At 40.6% G+C, this 11,462-nt stretch overlaps 1 long non-coding RNA gene across 1 annotated transcript; it reads right to left on the reverse strand.

The window, feature by feature from the left end:
- Positions 1–291: 291 nt before the first annotated feature.
- Positions 292–3,291, reverse strand: LOC138513103 (uncharacterized). Its single transcript, XR_011281704.1, has 3 exons — positions 3,165–3,291; positions 2,705–2,790; positions 292–485 (listed from the first exon to the last, which is right to left on the reverse strand). It is a non-coding gene; the product is annotated as an uncharacterized lncRNA (long non-coding RNA).
- Positions 3,292–11,462: the final 8,171 nt, after the last annotated feature.

The following is an 11,462-nucleotide window of genomic DNA, read 5'->3' on the forward strand; positions in this document are numbered from 1 at the left end:
GACAGAATAAAATATTCCTCCCAGTATTATAGAGTTAAAAAAGAGGGATATTAATGTAGTAAAGATGACAAGATACAAGTTTACAATTTAGAAACATAGGACCAAATGGTTGCACAAGTGAAGCAAAAAAAGTAAAATAAACTTGCATATGCCAATTAAGGATCTGAAAATCAGCACTGTCTCTTCCCTATAGGGTCAGCCGAGAACCAGGGAGGAGTCAGCATTCCCTACATATGTTATTATATTTTATTTATGTCTTTTACCGTGCCCCAAAACACCGCAAACATACCCCACACACAAAACCAAGAAAAATACTATTAATGAAAAGACAGTTTTCAAATGTCTCATCTCATGTCACTACCACACGTAGAAAGCATGGCTTTAGCATCCCAATGTTTGTATTCAGTAGCACTTCAGCAGGCAGCAGGGTGCTAATTGACGTAATACCTCCTTTTCCGTTTCAGTGCCTCGCTGGAGCCAGAAGTCTAAAGATGGGCAGGCACAAAAGGAACACATGAAAGTATAAGTAAACGCATCCCAGTCTCCCCTCACAGTGATTGCATACACGCACACTATACATTTGGCCTAGTCTTAGTTACTTGGGAGCTGCCCAACAAGCGACACCTATGAATGCACAAAAATACAAACTGTGCTGTTATTGACCTGTTTATTTTCTGATAATTTGCATGGTTTACACAAATATCTTCTATAGACAACAAAGAAGAGAAAGGCAATAAAGAATGGATGCACACATTATAGAGTGTGTTTTTAATTTACAAAGTGTTTTTCATCTCTATATAACTATATTTATTAAAAAAGGCAACTATTCGGCTCTGTATTCGCCTCTGGTCGACTGCTTGGCCAGCTATTTGGTAGTCATTGAATACTTAAATCTACTATTCAGTACATTCCTGCTATTTTAGTCTATATAATCAGGCCAATGCTGGTAACAGTTATGCATGTGACGCTTTATGCCACCTGCAATGCTCCGGTGAGTTTGTCTGGCCAGCGGTATGACCGGCATCTTCCATAAAGAGGCTCACTGCTGCAGTGTTGCCTGATGTGAAAACAGTCTGTATGATACAAGTATTTCTTTCATTTATGGGAATTGCTAACTGCAAAGAATATTTGTGTTACAAGGAAAATAGCATTTTTAAATTAGAATCTGTATCTACTTCTATGTTCTGCGCCAAACAGGAATGAGAATAACAGGTGTACTCCCTATAAATCCTTTTACTTCCAACTTCCCAAAAAAGAAAGTAAAATACTCTTGCCTCACATTCTCATCTGAGCCCTGGTGAGGCCAGAGAGAGAGGGTCACCAGTGTGTGATGCAATGCAAAGTGGTCTTGTATAGCGCAGCCTTTGCCATTTTAGCAGCCTCTTGGCTATGGGTCCTTTATAAGAGGTGGTGAGGGTGTAAAGTGAGAGGAGAGAGGTGAAGAGGGCATTAAGTGGGAGGTGAGTGCTGGTGAGTGCATTAAGTGGGAGGCGAGTGCTGGTGAGTGCATTAAGTGGGAGGTGAGTGCTGGTGAGTGCATTAAGTGGGAGGAGAGTGCTGGTGAGTGCATTAAGTGGGAGGAGAGAGAGGCATGATGCCAGGCTTGAAACATTGATGTGTATAAATCAAAAGAACCTGTTCTCAGGGTCGTGATATGTGTCTAGGCGAGTTGTATTGAGGGCTCTTAGGGTTTGTGTATTGGAAAGACCAAGGTGGAAGCCTCATGCTTCGTTTGCTATTGACAAGGCTTGCCCTGAGAGCGAGGAAGGGTGGAGGGCTGCTGGGAGGCTGTATGTGACACGCTGGTGGGAGAAGTGTAGAGGTTGGATGGTCATCATTTGTTCAGGTAAGGGGGAATCACCAGTTGTCACCCAAAGTGTGAGAGTGGCGAGCTGATAAGTGTAATGCAGGCAGGTCGGTGAGGGGCTCAAACAAGAAGCGGCATGCATGGATCGCCAGTCAATCAATGAGCATTGTTTATAAAGCAACTGTTGATCAAGGAACAACATGTATGTGACAACAGCTGCAAAACAGCATATTTGAGCATCAGCTAATCAAGAAACCTCATAAACGAGGCAGCCATCAAGGTGCAATTTACATGAGGCAACCATTGAGGTGCAATTTACATGAGGCAGCCATCAAGGTGCAATTTACATGAGGCAGCCATCAAGGTGAAATTTACACGAGGCAGTGACAAAGGACCAGCGTAAACGATGGCACAGTTACGCAGCAATAGGTAAAAAAGGCAAAGTGTACCGCATAGTATTGGTGAATTCGGGATATGGCACAGTAGTAGAAAAACATGCACTCCTATGAATGTCATGGCATGTGCATGTGTGCACATAATTAGGTTTGGACACCGGTGCACACCTTATGGTAAAAGAGTTTTCAATTATGTTTTTGAATCTAAATCTTATGTTGTTAGGTGCGGGGGAGGAACTGGGATCATGGCATAAAATCCCTACAAAAGACAAATGTAAGAAAGAAGATTCTACCCAGGAATCCTCCCGTGCCCTGCACACTTTCAATTCTTTGGACAGAAGCCCAATACTGTGGTTCGTCGAAAAATATAATAATATACTGTACAATTTCAATGTAGAGAAATAGGTCATGCACAAATAATATTTTTAGAAATAAAGTCTATAATTCAATAAAAGAAAAATTTGTTTACAAGTAAAACAAACCAGCATCATAGTGTACATACATTTTTTTAGAAAGAATGGAGTCAGTTTTTGTTCGGCGACGCGTATCGAGGATACTTTCCTCTTCTTCAAATGGCCAGTATGGACTCTTTAGAAAAAAGACAATAGTGTACAGTATTTTATTCACATTATTTTACATGATATATACACATAAAATGCATCAACTCAGTCCCCTGGATTAAAAGTACTACTGTGACATTGAGGGGTTCAAAACGACAATCCGAAATTCAATTTAGGCATAATAGTGGCTTTCAACTTTATAAACTGAACAGTGTCTGGTAAGATCAAATTTTGATATGGGGAGCCCATTAAAATAATCTTGACAAGGGTAGGTTGGCTGATGCTACTCCGAGTAGTCCCCAAGGATGGCGCTGAATTAAATTAGGGAAAGTTTTACGAGCAAAACTGATAGAGGATTGTCATCCAAGACAGAAACTAAAATAGGAAGGAAGCCATAATTACCATGTGCGGTGCGTGAAAAGATCACGGTATTAAAGAATATAAAACAATGTATCTTGGTTAAATAGGTGCAGCCGGTATTTGTTCCAGGAGCTCCAAGGATTGTCAAAAGATTAATCCAGAAGCGAACTTAAACCTGGAAAAATAAATATATACACATATGTATAGGTAAAAGAGCACGGTCAAAGTCCCTCTATTCCTATTATCAAAATGTTTATGAAACTCGAGGATCGTGACCTGCCCAGAAAATGTCTAACAAGTAGCGATGTTCGTCAATTAGACCAGCTATAAAATGTTCCTTAATATATGGATCGATGTCAACATGCTCACGTAGTTAGTCTCTGAATTTCGTGGTGATTCCTTCTCGATCTATAGAGTAATAGACATGAATAGCAGGCAAAGGGGAATTATTCAAAGTGCGCCCAGGTCAAGTGCGAGGAGAACGATGAGTGAAACATAAAGACAAAAGTGTCTACATACCAGTAATTACACTAGCGAATGCATCGAGATGCGTGTGGATACAGCTACTCCTGATTTCCTAACTTTAACTGTTCATCTAGCGCATTGCCGCGCTGTTTCACCATGCAGATTCTTCAACAGATACACATAGCATAGGTAAAGACCAAGTAATTTGTAGAGGGTCCCTAATGGAGGAATAAACATTGGTACAAGCACGTACCTTCAGCTCGGGTGAGCGCGATATGGAGGGTCAGCATTTACTGCCAGCGTCTATGTCAGTTGCTATGGAAACAGGCTGCGCCATTTTGAAGGCAGCTATATAGTACATAGAAAGTCACAATAGAAAGTGGACTAATAGCATGGAGACGCGAGGTCGTCCATGATGGAAGTACTAAAAATGTATCAAACATGCATGTATGATAAATGGAAGATGCCGCAGCAAAAGATTAAACATGCCTGATCCGCTCAAAGTGAAACATTGAAAGAGTGCATCATTCTGCGTATATCATAAAAAAATGTTGTCAATGTCACAATGCGTGAAATATTTCAATGATAGAGTATTAAGCTCATATGATATAGCTCATGATGATTTGAGTAATAAATGCAAAGATGTGTTGGACACGAATGTCCATGGTATACTGCTGGACTGGTCGTGTTAAGATACCTTAAAATTCCCAAAATGTGAGCACCAACTAAGAAAAATAACGAACTCACATGATACGTTATGGATCGACATGAGGAAAGATGTAAAAATGCCAGGAGGGTGCATTAGAAGTTCCAGCGTTACGATTTGCATCTCCAAGATGGAGTATAATAATGAAAATATTAGAATGTAAAGATAGTACAAGGAAAACCTTGGCATGACAGGTCAAGAGCCTAGATGCAGTTTAGGTAGATAGATTCAGAGTCGGTCAGACCAAATAAAGTTCATAGCAATGTTAGACATCCAGAGGGCATCAGTCAACCGCTACAAAGAGTACCAAATAGTCTTATTTGAAAATAGAGACAATCATGAGTAAAAAATATTTCTACATACATTCAATCAATATTACCATATTCATGTTTTTAAAGTAAAACAGTCCTAGATGTTTAATTTTGTTCACAGGGATTTACATATTACTAAACAAAGTCTATATTCTTTCAAATAAGAAACGAAAAAAGAAAATGGTATATTTTTGGTCAGGGATTCACATAGATCACATCTTAGACAGTGGAACAACATTAACTAGGGTCATACTTTGAAGTCTTCACAAGGTAGTAAAGAAAGTCATTGGGCCTCATTACAACTCAGGCGTTAAGGGTTAACGCCGTCGTTAACCCTTAACGCCTGATTCCGATTTTAACGGCTGCTTTTAGCAGCCGTTAAAATCCATGGCGCTAACCCGCCATGGTGCTAATTACGCCACCGTAATTTACGGTGGCGTAATTAGCGCCTTCTCCACTCCCATTATGTCCTATGGGGCAAAAATGGGAATGGGGAAGGGAAAATGGGAAATGGGGATTTACCGCCCCACTCACCTTGGAATGGGGCGGTAAATCCGCCATCCACCATGGTGTAAACGTAGTTTACACCATGGTGGTAAAGTTGGCGTAATTACCGCCTGGGTCGTAATGACTCCCATTGTGATGCAATCATAGCATTTGCATGTATCCAAGTATATCATTAATGATACAGATTTATAAATAGCAATTTAAAGAGATGTCTTCATTCAGACTCCAAGGGTGTGTTGAGTCCATCATGTCAATCCAATAAGATTCCCTTTGCAGTAGAAGAGATTGAAAATCGCCTCCTCTTGGGGGACGCTTCACTACTTCAAGAATCTGAAACTTCAATTGTGCAACTGTATGTTTTTGTAAGTTAAAATGTCGTGCCACTGGTGAGTGTTGATTATTACACCGTGTATTTGACTTGTTCTCACTTAATCCCAATTTAACTGGTCTTTTTGTCTGTCCAACATACACTTTGCCGCATGGACATTTTATAAGGTAAATTACCCCGGATGACATGCACGTGGAATAGTCTCTGAGTTTAATTTTTGTACCCGTCCTTAGGTGGGCTACTACATTCCCTTTCATGACATTGTTGCAATGTGTAGATCCCAAGCACAGGAAAGTCCCCAGTTTTCTGGAGGATACAAATTGTGTTTATCTTTGGGTATTCTCCCTGTCCTAACCAGTTTATCCCTAATGTTCTTGCCCCTTTTAAAACACATCAAAGCGGGTGCTGGGAATAGTTTTGGGAGAGTCGGATCATTGTGCAAAATGCTCCAGTGTTTCTTGATGCTTTTTGAAATTTGAAAGCTTTGCCTAGAAAACTTGGCTATAAAGAGAAGCAGTGTTTCCTTAGTCTGTGTTTTGGGTTTAAGAAGATCAGTTCGTGCTATGCCGGAGGCTCTATTTTTGGCTTCTTCTAGGACCTCGGGGGGATAACCTCTCTTTTGGAATTTACTAATAAGATCTGTACCTTCCTTACCTCATTTTTCTGGGTCAGAAGTAATTCTCTTGAGTCGTAGAATCTGGCTATAGGGCAAGCTCTGGAGCATTGCCCTAGGATGAAAACTTGAGTAATGCAATAAGTTATTGGCATCAGTTGGTTTATGGTAAACTGATGTAGGGATTTTATTATCAGCAATTCTTAGATTTACATCTAGAAAGTGTACCAAAGGGTTACCAATTTCTATAGTGAACTTAATTTGTGGGTGTACTGAATTAAGATATTCAAAAAATGAATATAAGTCATCCTTTGTACCACACCAGATACCAAAGATGTCATTGATTAATCTTTTCCATGTGAGAATATATGAGGATCATGCAGGATGTTCTAGAACATGTTGGCTTTCAAATTGGAACATACAATACACTGAAGCCCTGGATGTGCCCATCGAAGTGCCTGAGGTTTGCAAATAATATTTGCCTTGAAACCTAAATTAGCTATTATGTAGAATTAGATTTAGTCATTCCAAAACAAACTGTGCATTTCCTTTCAATCCAGAACCATTCAGGAGCAGCCATTCAACTGAATCTATCCCCTTATTATGAGGAATTGAAGTGTACAGACTGCATACATCCAAACTGAATAGTATACAGTCTGTGCTAAGTGCTGTGCAATCTTTCAAACCATTCAGAACATCAATAGTGTCTTTCAAATAAGTTGATGTTGCCTGTATAAGTGGTTGTACTAGCCTATCAGTGTAGACTACTAGGGGATCAAAGATGCTTTCCATTCCAGCAACGATGGGCCTTAATGGAGGATTGTATTTGTCCTTGTGAATTTTAGGGAGGCCATAGAATACAGGCATTACAGGGTGGTAATTGATTAGAAACTGATGGGTCTTGTCACTAATCCACTTATTTTCTTTAGCCCTATCTAGTGTTTTATTGATCAGACACCTGATTTCAAGTAAAGGATCCCTATCAAGGATGGTATAGGTATTAACATAATCAAGGAGCTCTAAACATTTGCCCAGATAGAAAGATGTATCCATCACTACTATGGCACCTCCCTTATCAGCAGGTTTAATGGTAATTGCTTAACTTTTAGCTAAATTGTCCACTAAGACAAGTTGACAATTCTTGATATTAACAGGTGTTTTCCTTTTGTAGTCAATTCTGTTGAGATCATTCAGTACACTCTTCTCAAATAAATTTAAAACCGAATTCTGGACATGTGGATCAAACACACTTTTAGGCCGCATTTCTAGTGCGTCTTCATGAATTATTTCAGGTTCCATTTCAACCTGTGAGTCAAAAAATATTTTTAGTCTCAATTTTCTCAGCAATCTGTGTAAACAAATTCTTTCTTGGAAGAGAGAGGTGTTACATGTAGGAACAAAGGGCAGTCCCTTATTCAATATATTAAGTTGTTCAGCTGAAATTATCTTGCTAGAAATATTTACAACCAAATTGTTAGCCCTTACTTGTTCTTCTTTTTCGTGGGCTGTTTTCTTGCCTCTCCTGGTCTTTCTCTTGTACCGAAAAAAAACCCCGCTTGTGGTACCGGGTTCAATTTCTCTATTCGCTGGAGATGTTCGATCTCGTGGTTGAATTGTATCCTCAGGTTGATTGTGTTCACCCTGTTGCTGTGGGGCAGATTTCTGTATCGGTTCTCCAATACTACTATCACTGTTGTTCCCCGAATTAGATGAGCCGGTATTGAGTGGTCTATTATGATTAAAGTTCCTCTGACAATAATACTCCTGCCAGTTATACACAATGTCATTCAAATAGTCAAAAGTATCTCTCTTGAATTTTCTTAATTTCCTTTGCTCTATTTCAGATTTGTAGTTTGATAATTTGGAGTTAATATCTTCTAATATATCTGAGAGATCTTTTGATGATTTGAATTTAGATAGTTGTTCCTTCAGGGTTGTGATGTCTGAGTCAATACTTTCAAGCGACATAGATAATTCTTCAATAGTTAGAAGTATCAAGTCCCATCTTGTCACAAAGGCTTTATTTTCACTGCAGAATGTAGGTTTTAAGTAGACCCTAAGACCTCTTGGTATTCTCTTTGCCTTGTAGTACTCCACTAGTGTGCTAGCATGCAATCTTTGTGAAATCTCCCGTCTAATGTGTTTTTCCAGTTTCTGAATTGATTTCTCAGGGTTATCCTCACTTTGTAGTGTTTCTTCTGTGTTTTTTTATAAGGCCTAAGATGCGGGTTGCTTCTTCTGTGCTGAAAGCTAATGTAGTAGCATGTTTATCTGTGAGCTCATTGAGTCTGGGAAAGGACATTCTAGAATGTTGGAGTTAAGAGGTAGGGTGCAACCACTGTAATGTGCCACACTAGGTGACTAGTGAACAAAATAGTTAGGTTTGGACACCGGTGCACACCTTATAGTAAAATATTGAATTATAGACTTTATTTCTAAAAATATTCTTTGTGCAAGACCTTGTTATTTCTCTACATTGAAATTGTACAATATATTATTATATTTTTCAACGAACCACAGTATTGGGCTTCTGTCCAAACAATTGGAAAGTGTGCAGGGCACGGGAGGATTCCTAGGTAGAATATTCTTTCTTCATTTGTCATGTGTGCACATAATGCATATTTTCCGAAATGCATCTATAAAGGTGGATTCACAAATCATCTTTGTAAATAGCAGATCTGAACATAAACAGATTGGCAAAGTAGATCTGTTGCAGCACAAGAGTTTGCTGCCAATAGTCAAGCAGTCCTGCGCATGTTTGCCACGCACAATTGTGGATGGGCACGTCATTGCTTTGTGAATCCAGCTGCTGCACTTGCCTTTTCAGGGTATATTTGAATTAATATATTGATGTAGAGTCTATACATGTTCTGATCCAGCAGCTCCCCATTTCTTTTTGGCTATGTCTCCTCATTGAGGGAACTGACTAGAGCTGATCTGAGTTGCAGTGCAAAGCATCTGCCCAGCCAAACGTTATAGACCGCATTCATTTAAAGGGTAGACATAAACTTGTTTTCTCTGCTTAATGAGAAATGTATGCATAAGAGCATTTAATAATCTCAGGCAACTTTCAATGATTCAAACTCTCTGTACAGCTGCTTACTCATAGGGGCTTTAGTTTGTGTCTGAAAAACCTATGACTTAAAAGTAAATGAGTCCCAAAACTATGATGGGATAAGCTGCCTTTAATCACAAGGTGGTCATGGTAGGTGTTTGATGTAATGTGGGCCTAGCTCCCAGAACAGCAGAGTGCTAAGACACTTTTTCCAGCCAGAGGATATTAATTGGATGACAAGCTCCTACCTGAAACGCAATCCCATGAAATCAGAATGTGTCATACTAGGCCATCGATCTAACGAGGAGGCCACCCAGGGGTTCTGCATGACATGCACCTTGATGGACACACCCCAGTTAACCCCAAGTGGCAAATCCCTCAGGTTCATTACTGACGGCAATCTCCTTTCTGCAACATATCAACAAAAAAGCCCAAACCACCTGCTATCAACTAACACTCCTCTCTCCATAGACTAAACCCTTTCCTCAAACCTGGGAATTTCAAAATTACAGTCCAGGCCCTAGTAATCTCACACCTCGATGGAGAGAGTGCCCTCCTCACTGGCTTCCCTGTAACGCAGCAGGCCCTCCGTTGAGCTGTTCAACACACCACTGCATGCCTCATAACAGTGATTAAGAAATGTGACATCTCTCACATCCTAAGAGAATTATATTGGCTGCCCATGCCGCCTGGGATTTCTTCAAAAGCTGCCTGCAACACATACAAGGCAACCACTGCCTGAACACTAGTTTACCTAACAACCAAAGGGTACAGAGATTTTTCTCCCCACAATAGTGCGATCGATGTCCTGTTGTGTCTTGACAAATAAATTGTACTGAAGGTACGCATGCATATGTAACGTTGTGCTCACACTTGGAGTTTGTACTAATCACCATATGCGTTAAATGAATGTACTTTTTGCTAAAAGAAGAGGCCTTCTCTTTTATACGGCGGCGTTTAAGACCTGCTGACCCGGCAAGAACTTGTTTTTAACAGAAGAATTGTGTTTGGTCACTGTATGTCGAAGCATGCTGAGCCTGCTAAAACTATCTGCAGAATACGGGTGGGGGGAAGGAATGAGTAAGCATGGCCTCGAGCACAGAGTTACGGGCACAAAGGGGCACGAAAGAATGTGAAGACCGGGATAACAGGAAACCACGATAGACCACGATAGCAAATGTGCAATGGTTGTTCGTTAAACTCCAACTGGATACTTCAGATAAACTCCAACTGGAGATCCGCCCTGGGGTGGACGTGTGCTATGTGCAAGACAATGTAAACAGAAAAGTATAAAAGAGCACGATGTGTAGAGGAAGGCGCGGCACTTCGACGACTTGCTTAGCGAGACGTTTGAACTTGCGGCCCATTCGCGAATGCTTGTGCATTAATAAAGTAATGTTTACTTGGCTCTTTTCTGTCTGAGTTATTGCAGGGTCCCTCATTGTACTGGTTATGGTGACGGCGAGAAATCGCACCCACAATTTTGGTGTCAGAAGTGGGATGCGAAGGAGCGACAGTCCGTCACTGGGTAAGGAACGCCGCGGCGGAACCGGAGAAGGAATTGATCACGGGGCCCCAACAACTGAATCCGCACCTTTGATTGCAACCAACGCGTCATCCTTGTTTTTCCGGCTCCGTCGGCGGTGGAACAGCAGGCTGTCGCCCTTCGGGTCCGGAACACTCTGGTGGGACCCTTAAGGTAAGTGGTATGGATGGATGCATGATGGAATAAGGAAATAACGATTTAGGGTTTATGAAGAGGACGGTGGTATGTCCGTCTATGTAATAATAATGATGAAACGGTGATGTATTGATATTGGTATGGCGATATATGTCAGGAGGATGTACTGTTAATGTTAGCCTATTAATGCACATTTGGGAAAGGTGAGTGTTTTTAGGCAATTGCGGTATACCAACAAAATGGGTCAAGCGGCTTCCAGCAAGAGTGGTATAGGCAAGAGACACTATGCCCCTCTTGAAGGAACCCCTGCATTTGATATGTTGATTAAACATGGATTGAATTCAACATTGTTCTTAAGGGAGTGGTCTGAATATACAAAAGATTCGATTGAGCATAAATGGCCAGACACTGGGTCCTTTGATGTGGACCGCATATCCAAAGTAGAAATAGAATTAGTAAAAAGACGGGTCAGACCCGCACAGTTTGAGGCTATACGACTATGGAGGGTAGAAGCAATGCGCAGGCGCAATGCTCAGAACAAACAAAAGGCAAAGGGGCAGAAGAGAACAGTAAATCAAAAATTACGTGACCTAGAGATAAAAGAGAAGGATGAGAAACTAGACCAGTTGGATAGACGTATGATGATTAAGAATAGCGGGGGTATGTATCCTGCC

The sequence above is a fragment of the Ambystoma mexicanum genome, chromosome 12, assembly GCF_040938575.1.
Source record: "Ambystoma mexicanum isolate Mex_15411 chromosome 12, UKY_AmexF1_1, whole genome shotgun sequence".
Lineage (NCBI taxonomy): Eukaryota > Metazoa > Chordata > Amphibia > Caudata > Ambystomatidae > Ambystoma > Ambystoma mexicanum.